We start from the raw sequence: 8,601 nt of genomic DNA on the forward strand, positions 1-8,601 counted from the left end.
CTGGGTGTTACATGGAAACCAACTTGGTACTAAACTATATTTAAAAAATTAAAAAAAAAAACAAATTCCTGTTCTGGAACATCTAAAGTTCCTAAGGAACCTGTATCCATTTTCTAGAACTTTAACCCCCATATAAGCTCTGTTCGGGTGTGAAGATGAAATAGGGAATGGATCAGGAATAAAGCAGAAACTCCTCACTAAATGGAATCTGAGATAAAGGTAATATGCACTTTCCTTAGAATGTACAACTTCTCCTTAGGCAACATTCTTTTCATGTTAGGCCTGTCAGTGGTAGCTAGTGGTCATTTCCCTTTTTATCCCTGGTTATGTTGAAAGCTAATATCATTACAGATCCCTGACTAGCCTAAATTACGAACTATAATATAAGCGATAATAAACAGCTTCTCCACTAAAATATCACAATGAACATATTCAATAGGCCCTTATTTGTTGCAAGTTTGACATGATATGCTGCCAAAAGGGAGGATGGACATTATAGATGTTAATAAATGTGAAAAGAAATAACATAGTAGGCAAGAGTTTTTGTATCACCATTTTTTATCAGCAAAACAGTGGATACTTAAAATCTTCAATGTTTTATAGAGTAGCAACTTCAGCTACTCAGAATGCAATCACAATCCTTTGCTCTCTCTAGTTTGTACCTCTTTCACATCCAAAATCTGGCTTGAGGAAAACAATGAAACTTGGTGCTCTACGAGATCTTAGTTCTGTTTCACTAAGCTTCCATTGTTACTGCAAAGGGTGTGGGACCAAAGGCCTGGTAGGGAGTGGGTTGGGTCTGGTGTGGGGAAGATCAGTGCTGGCAGTCACTTGCCTGGGTGGAGTGTTGGCTTTACTAGGGTTGGCTATTGTTCCTAGACGCCCCCCTCCCCCCCAGGCACTGGCAGGAGAGAAACCGGAAGGGAAGGGCTAAAATAAGCAAGGTGGTGGTTGGATGGCCCTCATTGGCAAGGCTACAGTGTCTTGATAACTGCCCAGGGAATCCACAGTAGGAAGGAACATTTTCCTTCACCAGGTGGCCTGCTAATAGCCGAACATGGGTGTATTGTTTGGTGTGATGTGCCCTAAGGAGTTGTGGTTGCTCCTTAGGTAGTTTCTTATTATGATAAGGTAAGATGTGTGTAACACTAGGGACAAATGGGTCAAAGATGAAACATACCAGTTATGACAGAAATTCGCATGTATCATACAAGTGCTATGTCATTCAATTCAATAAATATGTGTCTGTTACGTGCAAAGCACTGTTCTTTAGTGAACAAAACAGACAAAATGCCAAATCTTTTGGAGCTTACACTCTAAATAAATAATGGTGTGCTATAAGGTAGTAAGAGCTATAGAAAATAAAATAGTTCAAGGGCATTTAGAATGTTGAGGTGGATATTGCAGTTTAAATAAGACAATGATCATGGACTCATGAAGAAGGTGAAAATCATGTGACAATTTGGTGCACATGTTAGATCTTCTGAAATTGCAAAAAAGTCAAAGGCTGATAGTGTCTAGAGTTAGAGAAGGTACAGAGAAATGGGCATTCTCTGTTGGTGGGTGGGTTTCTTGGTACAGGTTTTTTAGATACTTTGTAGTGTCTGATAATATTTTGTATTATCTACTGAAGCTAAATATGCACATTTTCTTTGACCCAAGCATTCTAGTAATGGGCCCTAAATAAATAATGCACCAGTGTATAAAGACATAAGAATAAGAATTTTCATTAAAACATTGCATTCAAGAGCAAAAAGTTCAGCAGTAGGTGAATCTAAATATTTAGCAATACGTCACAGAAATAAATTCTGTAACAGCCATACAATGGACTACTAAACCAGATTTTAAAATGACACATTTGTCAAGGTATATTTTAAGAGAAAACACATTCAACTGCAGAAGTAGAATTCTTACACTAATAGTACCCAAACTTTTAATGCTTGGAGAATATAATGTCAATAATTTTTTGAAGTTCTTGGTCTGGGTAATTGGAAGATAATCTACTTCCCTTTCCCCCATAGTTTCTTTAGTTTGTAATTTGTCCCAGAGATAATGGTTTTGATGGGTAGTACATTTCAAAGTCATGACAAAGTAAGCAAATCTGTTGTAGCCATTGAGCTGGATATGCCTACAATTAATGCAGAAGAAGCTGGAGGGAAACCAAATCTGTCATGAAATATTTTATGAAGCGGTTGGAGTGGGAGTTGAAAGACACTTAAATCTAGGAAGGATTACTACTTTATATCAATCATACGCATGTTGATAACACAAGTTAATTTTACAACTTGGACAAGTTAAAAATTTCTGGAGTGACTTAATTTGATACTTGCACTAACTTGTGTATGGGACTGGACAAGAGCTCTAAAGTGTCCTTCTGAACCCAAAGAATATATGTCAGTGGTCCTCAAATTTTATGCTTGCATTAACATGCACTGAGATTTTTATTCCATTTGTTCATTTATTCATTTATAGTTTATTTATATATTTTGAGAGAGAGAGAAAAAAAGCACACAGATGGGAGGGGAAGTGAGGAAGAGAGAATCGCAAGCAGGCACTGCACCATCAGTGCAGAGCCCACTGAAGGGTTTGAACTCACTAACTGTGAGATCATGACATGAGTGGAAATCAAGAGTTGGATGTTTAGCTAACTAAGCCACCCAGATGCCCCGAGATTTTTAAAAACTAGGTAGAAAAACTACCCCTTTAAACATTTCTACATTGACATATAAGTTTATTATTAAGTTCAAATAGTCCTAAAGACATAATTTCCAGCATATTTAAAAATAACATCAGTTTTTGATCTTTTCATTTTATTTTTTGAAGTTTATTTATTTTGAGAGACAGAGAGAGTGAGTGTGTGTGGGGAAGGGGCAGAGAGAATCCCAAGCAGGGCTCAGACTCACAAAGCATGATATCATGCCCTGAGCTGAAACTAAAAGTTGAATGCTTAACCAACTGAGCAGCCCAGGCACCCCATATCAGTCTTTTAACAACGTATCCAATGTAATCCAAAGATCATTAAAATTTGGCAGCTATTATTCTCCATTAATAAAAAGAATGAAGAACTTTTAAGTCAAATTTTACATCCTTTTTTTCTCCGTAGACCTCTATTACCATTCCATTTAATTGTACTGTAATATATTTTCATCCTTACCCATATGTTAGTGATTAATTATCCTACCATATTTCTCGATAAAAATGTTTACAAATGAAAAACTAAAATATTCTGGATTGAGTTATTACCATTATTACTGAAAAGCTGATCAAAATAAGTTATACATGGATAAAATTACTGAAGATAAAAGATAAAGTTAATGGCTATATATTAAGGACAGAACTTTAGAAGTAAACACTGGACAGTAAAGACTGGAGTTGAAAGGGTGCTTTTTTCGGGACAAGGGAATTATTCATTCAGAATGGAAAACAAATGTAACAAAAGAGGAATTTGGGATCATATGTTCCTATCCAAACACATTTTTCCTTTCAACAAACATACCGAATGTCTATAGTATGCTAGCCACAGCTAAATGAAGGAGATACAGTGAATAAGAATCTTTGGGAGCACCTGGGTGACTCAGTCGGTTAAGCGTCTGACCCTTGATTTTGGCTCAGGTCACAATCTCACAATTGTGAGACTAAGCCCTGTGTTGGGCTCCATGCTGAGTGTGGAGCCTGCTTAGGCTTCTCTCTCTCTCTCTCTCTCTCTCTCTCTCTCTCTCTCTCTCTCTCTCTCTCTCTCTCTCTCTCCTTCTCTCTCTCTCTGCCCCTCCCTCCCTTCCTCTTTCTCTCCTTCTCTCTCACCCCCCCTCGTGTCGTCCCCTGCTCGTTCTCTGTCAAAATAAATAAACATTAAAAAATATGATAAAGCAAATCTATTTCATAATATAACTGAAGGTTGAGAAAATGTGAGCAAGTTTTTAAGTTGGTGGCAAAGAGTAAAAACCTTTAAAATTGTAGGGAATAGAAGTTTGGTGTATATAAGACTCTATCTGGAATTTTTGATGTAAGTGACAAGTGACTTATTGCCTAACCTAGGAAAATAAATGCACCTGAAATATGTTTAGAAAAACATTTCTAAAGTATTTTCAGATTCTGGCCTAACTGCCAATCCTGTTTCCATGTAAGAAACATACATCATAAACAGGTGGCCCTTGGTTCTATCTGGTTAAATGTTTTGCTGGCTTGCTAAATATTTAAAAAGTATTGGAACCTATATTTAAAAATTGGAAGATTTCACATAAAGCCCAAATTTTGGCTCCTCTTGGCAAATCTGGCAACACTTCCCACATAGCAAAATTTGGCTAGGGCTGGAAAGTAATGTCCCAGGTGAATGTGGAGAGTTGTCTAGTCCCTAGTAAAGCCTAATGTTCCCTTTCCCTTACCATCCTCATTGCTACAGGCACTTGATTTCACAACTTCAGTAGAATACAGAACCACTACAACATATTATATGCCAAATTGTCCTATTTTATCATTAATAGGTATTAAGAAACACAATACAATCTTTGAGATCTGAGGGAGGTACCAGAAGCAATTTGTTTACATAAAGGATAGTAAAAGATATTTTTTGGTGAATATTTATTAATTTAGTTCCTTTTAAGAAAATTCAATCTGCCTAGTATGGGTTGTGGATGGGGTGGCAAGAATTGCAGGAAAAATATGAAAAATTTTATTTGATTTTTCAAGACTTATGATTGGCTAATAGATGAATTTTCAAATGCATATTAGATTTCTGAATGTAAATAAACATGAAGGTGAAACAGGGAGCTCAAAAAGAAAGTGTTTTTCTAGCAGACACAAAGTAGTAATGCTCATTCTCACTCAAGTGGCTGCCCACATGCTAGCAGAGTGCTTAATTTGGATTGATAATGTTCATCTGGAGATGCCAAATAACATCATATGCCATGTATGTGAAAACTATAATAGTTCTACTGTGTTTGCTATCTGGCATCTGCTGGTAGAAAAATGTTGCAACATGTTCAATTTGGCTAATTAATTTAGACTCATGTGAATAAAATGTGCGGTGTCTAGCTTCTGAAAAGTGCCTAGGCCTAAGAACAGGAACTGTTCTTCTTGGATGAACTTGGATGATGGTATACTTCACTAGCAGACACTACTATTAAGTTAATAGAAAATGACACATCCTACTGACACAAAAATACCAGATGGCCAGCAGTTGCCTTGGTATCTGCTTTGATAACATCAAGATTCATCTGTATTTGAATTGCAGGGCCCACACATCTTTCATCAACAGTCCTCAGGGTGCCAGGAGTTGAAACTCATGAAACTATGCTGACGACATTATACTGCTGCAGATTATATTGCATCAGCTACAAGTGTAGGCAAAGTAGCAGCAATACTTTATTAAAGGTAGACAGTCCAGGGCACTAGCGCTTCCTTTCTATTGACAGGAGGATTGAAGGCTAAATTCTTCTTTGTAGGACACCATAGAAGGGTGTGTGTGTGGAGAAGCGGGGTGGATTTAAGTAGCAACTCATGGCACTGGTAGACATAGTTGCCTTTGAGAAGACTTAATCATTAATGATGATTGTAGAAGTATGAATACTATGACGTTTTCCTGGGGGGAAAAAGTAAAATGGAATCTAATCAAGCCTGTGTATCAGCATCTGATTTACAAGAAATAAGAAAAAAGGAGATCTTCAAAAAGACTTTTGATCTGAACTCTTTAAAATACCAATGTCACAGGAGAAAAAAAGGGGAATTGTTCTTGATTAAGGCTAAAGAGTTACAATACCCAAGCACAATACATAAACCTTGACTGGATCCTGAATTTTGTTGGAGGAACAGGGGTAAAGGTATAAAAAATATTCTTGGGTCAAATGGGAGAATGTACATACAGACTAGATTTGAAATATTACAGAACTACTAATTTCCTTAGTTGTGATAATGATAGTGTTTTGCAGGAGAACTTTATAATCCTTAGGGAATACATTTTGGAAATTTTAGAGTTGTCTGCTTAACAGGTGTCTGTAACCTATTTCCAAATAGATCAATAACAATGAAAAAAGTGTGAGAAGAAATGAAATAAATATGGCAGAATGTTAACAACTATTGGATCTAGGTAAAAGGCATATGAATACTGTATTCCTTCAACTTTTTAATGTATGGTTTCTTTTTTTTTCTAATTGAGGGAAGATATCATGTTGGAAGGACTTCAGAGGGGAAGACTGGGAAAAGGTTGAGTAACAGGAACTACACTGGCAGTGTCTTAGGCACCCAGGACACCAAATATATTCAGTCTTTCTGTAAGTACTTACCAAAATAATATCATGTGCAGGATAATATGATAGGCAAGTGAATCTGATATAAACCATTTTATTTAGATATAAACACAGCAAGCAGTAAAGCTAAGAACATAAGCAGCTCAACAGTGGTTGTCATAAAAGAAGTACAGAAAGTGCTAGGTAAGCGCAGAGGAAATTACTTCCTGTAGGAGAATCTGGAAACACATCTCCAAGGATAACTGGGTCATTAATATAGAGTCACAAAAGGTTAGTGCTTCAATGATTAATCTTGGAAGAAACCAAAGTAGTTCATTTTGGTTAAAACATGAGGAGTAAGGAAGTAGAAACAGATTAAGTAATGAAGGTAGGTTTGCACCCTTGTTGAGAAAGTTCTCCTAGTCTTCCCTGCCCCGGCAACTTTAGGCATCCAACCCAGTACTACCAATCTGATTGTTTTTGACTCAAGCCTACAGAAGGAACTAGTGAGTTAAAGTGTGACAACTCTTGGAAGGAGCCATGAAAAGGTATTACTGCATTTTTAAGAATATTCACAAACAGTAAGTTGTTTAATAAAATGTAGACATGGAGGATTAGGACAGCATTCCTTTACCCAGAACTGCAGTCAATGCTTATAAACACACAAAAGAAGAGAAACAAAGAAAAGGAAGAAAATTAAGAATAAGTCAGGAGGTGGGAAAATAAGACTTAGAGGTGTTGCCGCTGTTTTTGGAGGACCACCTGTTCCCTTTCTAGCTGGCAATGGAAAACGTTTTCCTCAGATTCCATAATTCTCTGTCCTCCAAAGGTCGGGATGAAAAGTACTTAACAGGAATTTAAGGGGGCGCGGTCAGGAGCTCCAACAGCAAGAGTGAGGGGCTCCGCCCAGTAACGCGTGCCAAAGCAACCTCACCCCCCCCCCCCCCGCTCCTCCCACCTCCTCCCCCGGCCCCGCTGGCTGCAGCTGGGTCAGAGGGGCCGCAGGAGCCGCCTCGCCCGACCGAGAACCTCAGAGGGGCGGAGGTAGGGCGGGCCGCCGTCAGGCCAGCCCGGAAGCAAAACCTTCTTCCAGCGGAAGCGGCTGTGATTCCCCCCCCCCCCACCTGCCCCGACTCTCCGTTCCCGAGGGACGTCTAACTTGGGCCTGCCTCACGGGACAGGGCTGTCCGGACCCTCACCTCCCTTGGCGACTCCAGTGGAAATGGGCACTCCCTGGGGTGCCGGGGGCTATTCCCACCCTTCTGCCATGACCCCATTCAGAAGTGCCAAATGCAACTTCCGGGCGGGACAGGGATTTTCGGAACCCTAACCTTTTGTCCACCTAGGTAAGTGATCAGACGTCCCAGCAAAATAAGGGCCAGGAAACCTGCTCCTTCCTCTCCCCCAGCCCGGGCAGGTAGTTCTGAATATGAATTAAGTTGTCTAACCTGGGATGTCTGGTCACCTTTGGTCCTTTTTCTGGCCTACTTACAGACGCCTCTCTTCCCAGACCGCTCGACTGTTGCCCGGGGCAACGGTGAGATTGGGCGAAGGGAAAAGTACGTCACTCTGGAGACGAGAAACCAGGAAACTCCCTTTGCCATTAGCAGTTATGGCTGCCTTAGCTTCAACAGTAACTTCCGATTTGCCAGTTGTCACTCTACCCAGCCGGAGGCTTACTCTGTGGCCCGGCTTGCCAGCGGCGCCCAGTGGGCGGGAGAGAGGGCCTAGAGCAGCAGAGGGAAGGAAAAGGGCGGAGCGAGGGAAGCTGGCGCCAGTGCCTCGCTCTGATTGGACAGCGTCGTTGGCGCCAGTGCCTCACTGTGATTGGGTGGCGTCGATTGCCCTGGCCCCGCCTCTTTTTCTTTCCCAGCGAGTGACAGGCCTGAGCCGGAGGGGTGGGGCGGGGCGGTAGGAGCAAGAGTGTGTGGAGGGGCAGGCGGGGCGGGGCGAGTGGGGGAGGGGCGGGCGGGGGGCGGCGGTTGGGCAGCGTCGCTTCTAAGGAGGAGGAGGAGGAAGGAGGGCGAGCAAAGAGGATGGCGGAGTTGGGGCTCTGACGGTAACCCGGGGCTGCTGAGGCGGGAGGGCGTTTGTTGGTCGGTTCTTCCTGCCTGCCTTCGTACCCGTCGGGCGGCCCGGGTGGCTGTCGGTAGGGGGAGGCCCCGCACGCCCTGAGGGGCTAGAGCCGGCGGGGCCGGGGCGAGGCCCGAGGGGCTGGGGCCCTGGGAGGCGCCGCGGCCGCCGCCGCTTTCCTGGGTGCTGTCTCAGGGAGGGCTGGGCCCTCGGAGCCGGCTCTTGTGTGGGGCCCCGCAGCTGGGCGCCGAAACTGAGCCGGTCGGCTGTGACAGCGGCCGGGGCTGGGCCTGCGGTGGCGGCGAGC

At 42.0% G+C, this 8,601-nt stretch overlaps 2 protein-coding genes across 4 annotated transcripts in view; one reads left to right on the forward strand and one right to left on the reverse strand.

Moving 5' to 3' along the window:
• BBIP1 (BBSome interacting protein 1) overlaps positions 1-7,953 on the reverse strand; it is a 10,921-nt gene extending 2,968 nt beyond the window's left edge. Inside the window, exon 1 of one of the 2 annotated variants that reach the window (XM_029932577.1) lies at positions 7,714-7,953. The gene's annotated coding sequence lies outside the window, so the exon portion shown is untranslated. Of the gene's footprint in view, positions 1-7,669 lie in introns of both variants that reach the window. The other variant, XM_029932576.1, reaches the window with a different exon arrangement.
• SHOC2 (SHOC2 leucine rich repeat scaffold protein) overlaps positions 7,369-8,601 on the forward strand; it is an 89,527-nt gene continuing 88,294 nt past the window's right edge. Inside the window, exon 1 of one of the 2 annotated variants that reach the window (XM_029932574.1) lies at positions 7,369-7,567. The gene's annotated coding sequence lies outside the window, so the exon portion shown is untranslated. Of the gene's footprint in view, positions 7,568-8,205; positions 8,281-8,601 lie in introns of those variants that run through there. The other variant, XM_029932572.1, reaches the window with a different exon arrangement.

The sequence above is a fragment of the Suricata suricatta genome, chromosome 2 (assembly GCF_006229205.1).
Source record: "Suricata suricatta isolate VVHF042 chromosome 2, meerkat_22Aug2017_6uvM2_HiC, whole genome shotgun sequence".
Classification (NCBI taxonomy): domain Eukaryota; kingdom Metazoa; phylum Chordata; class Mammalia; order Carnivora; family Herpestidae; genus Suricata; species Suricata suricatta.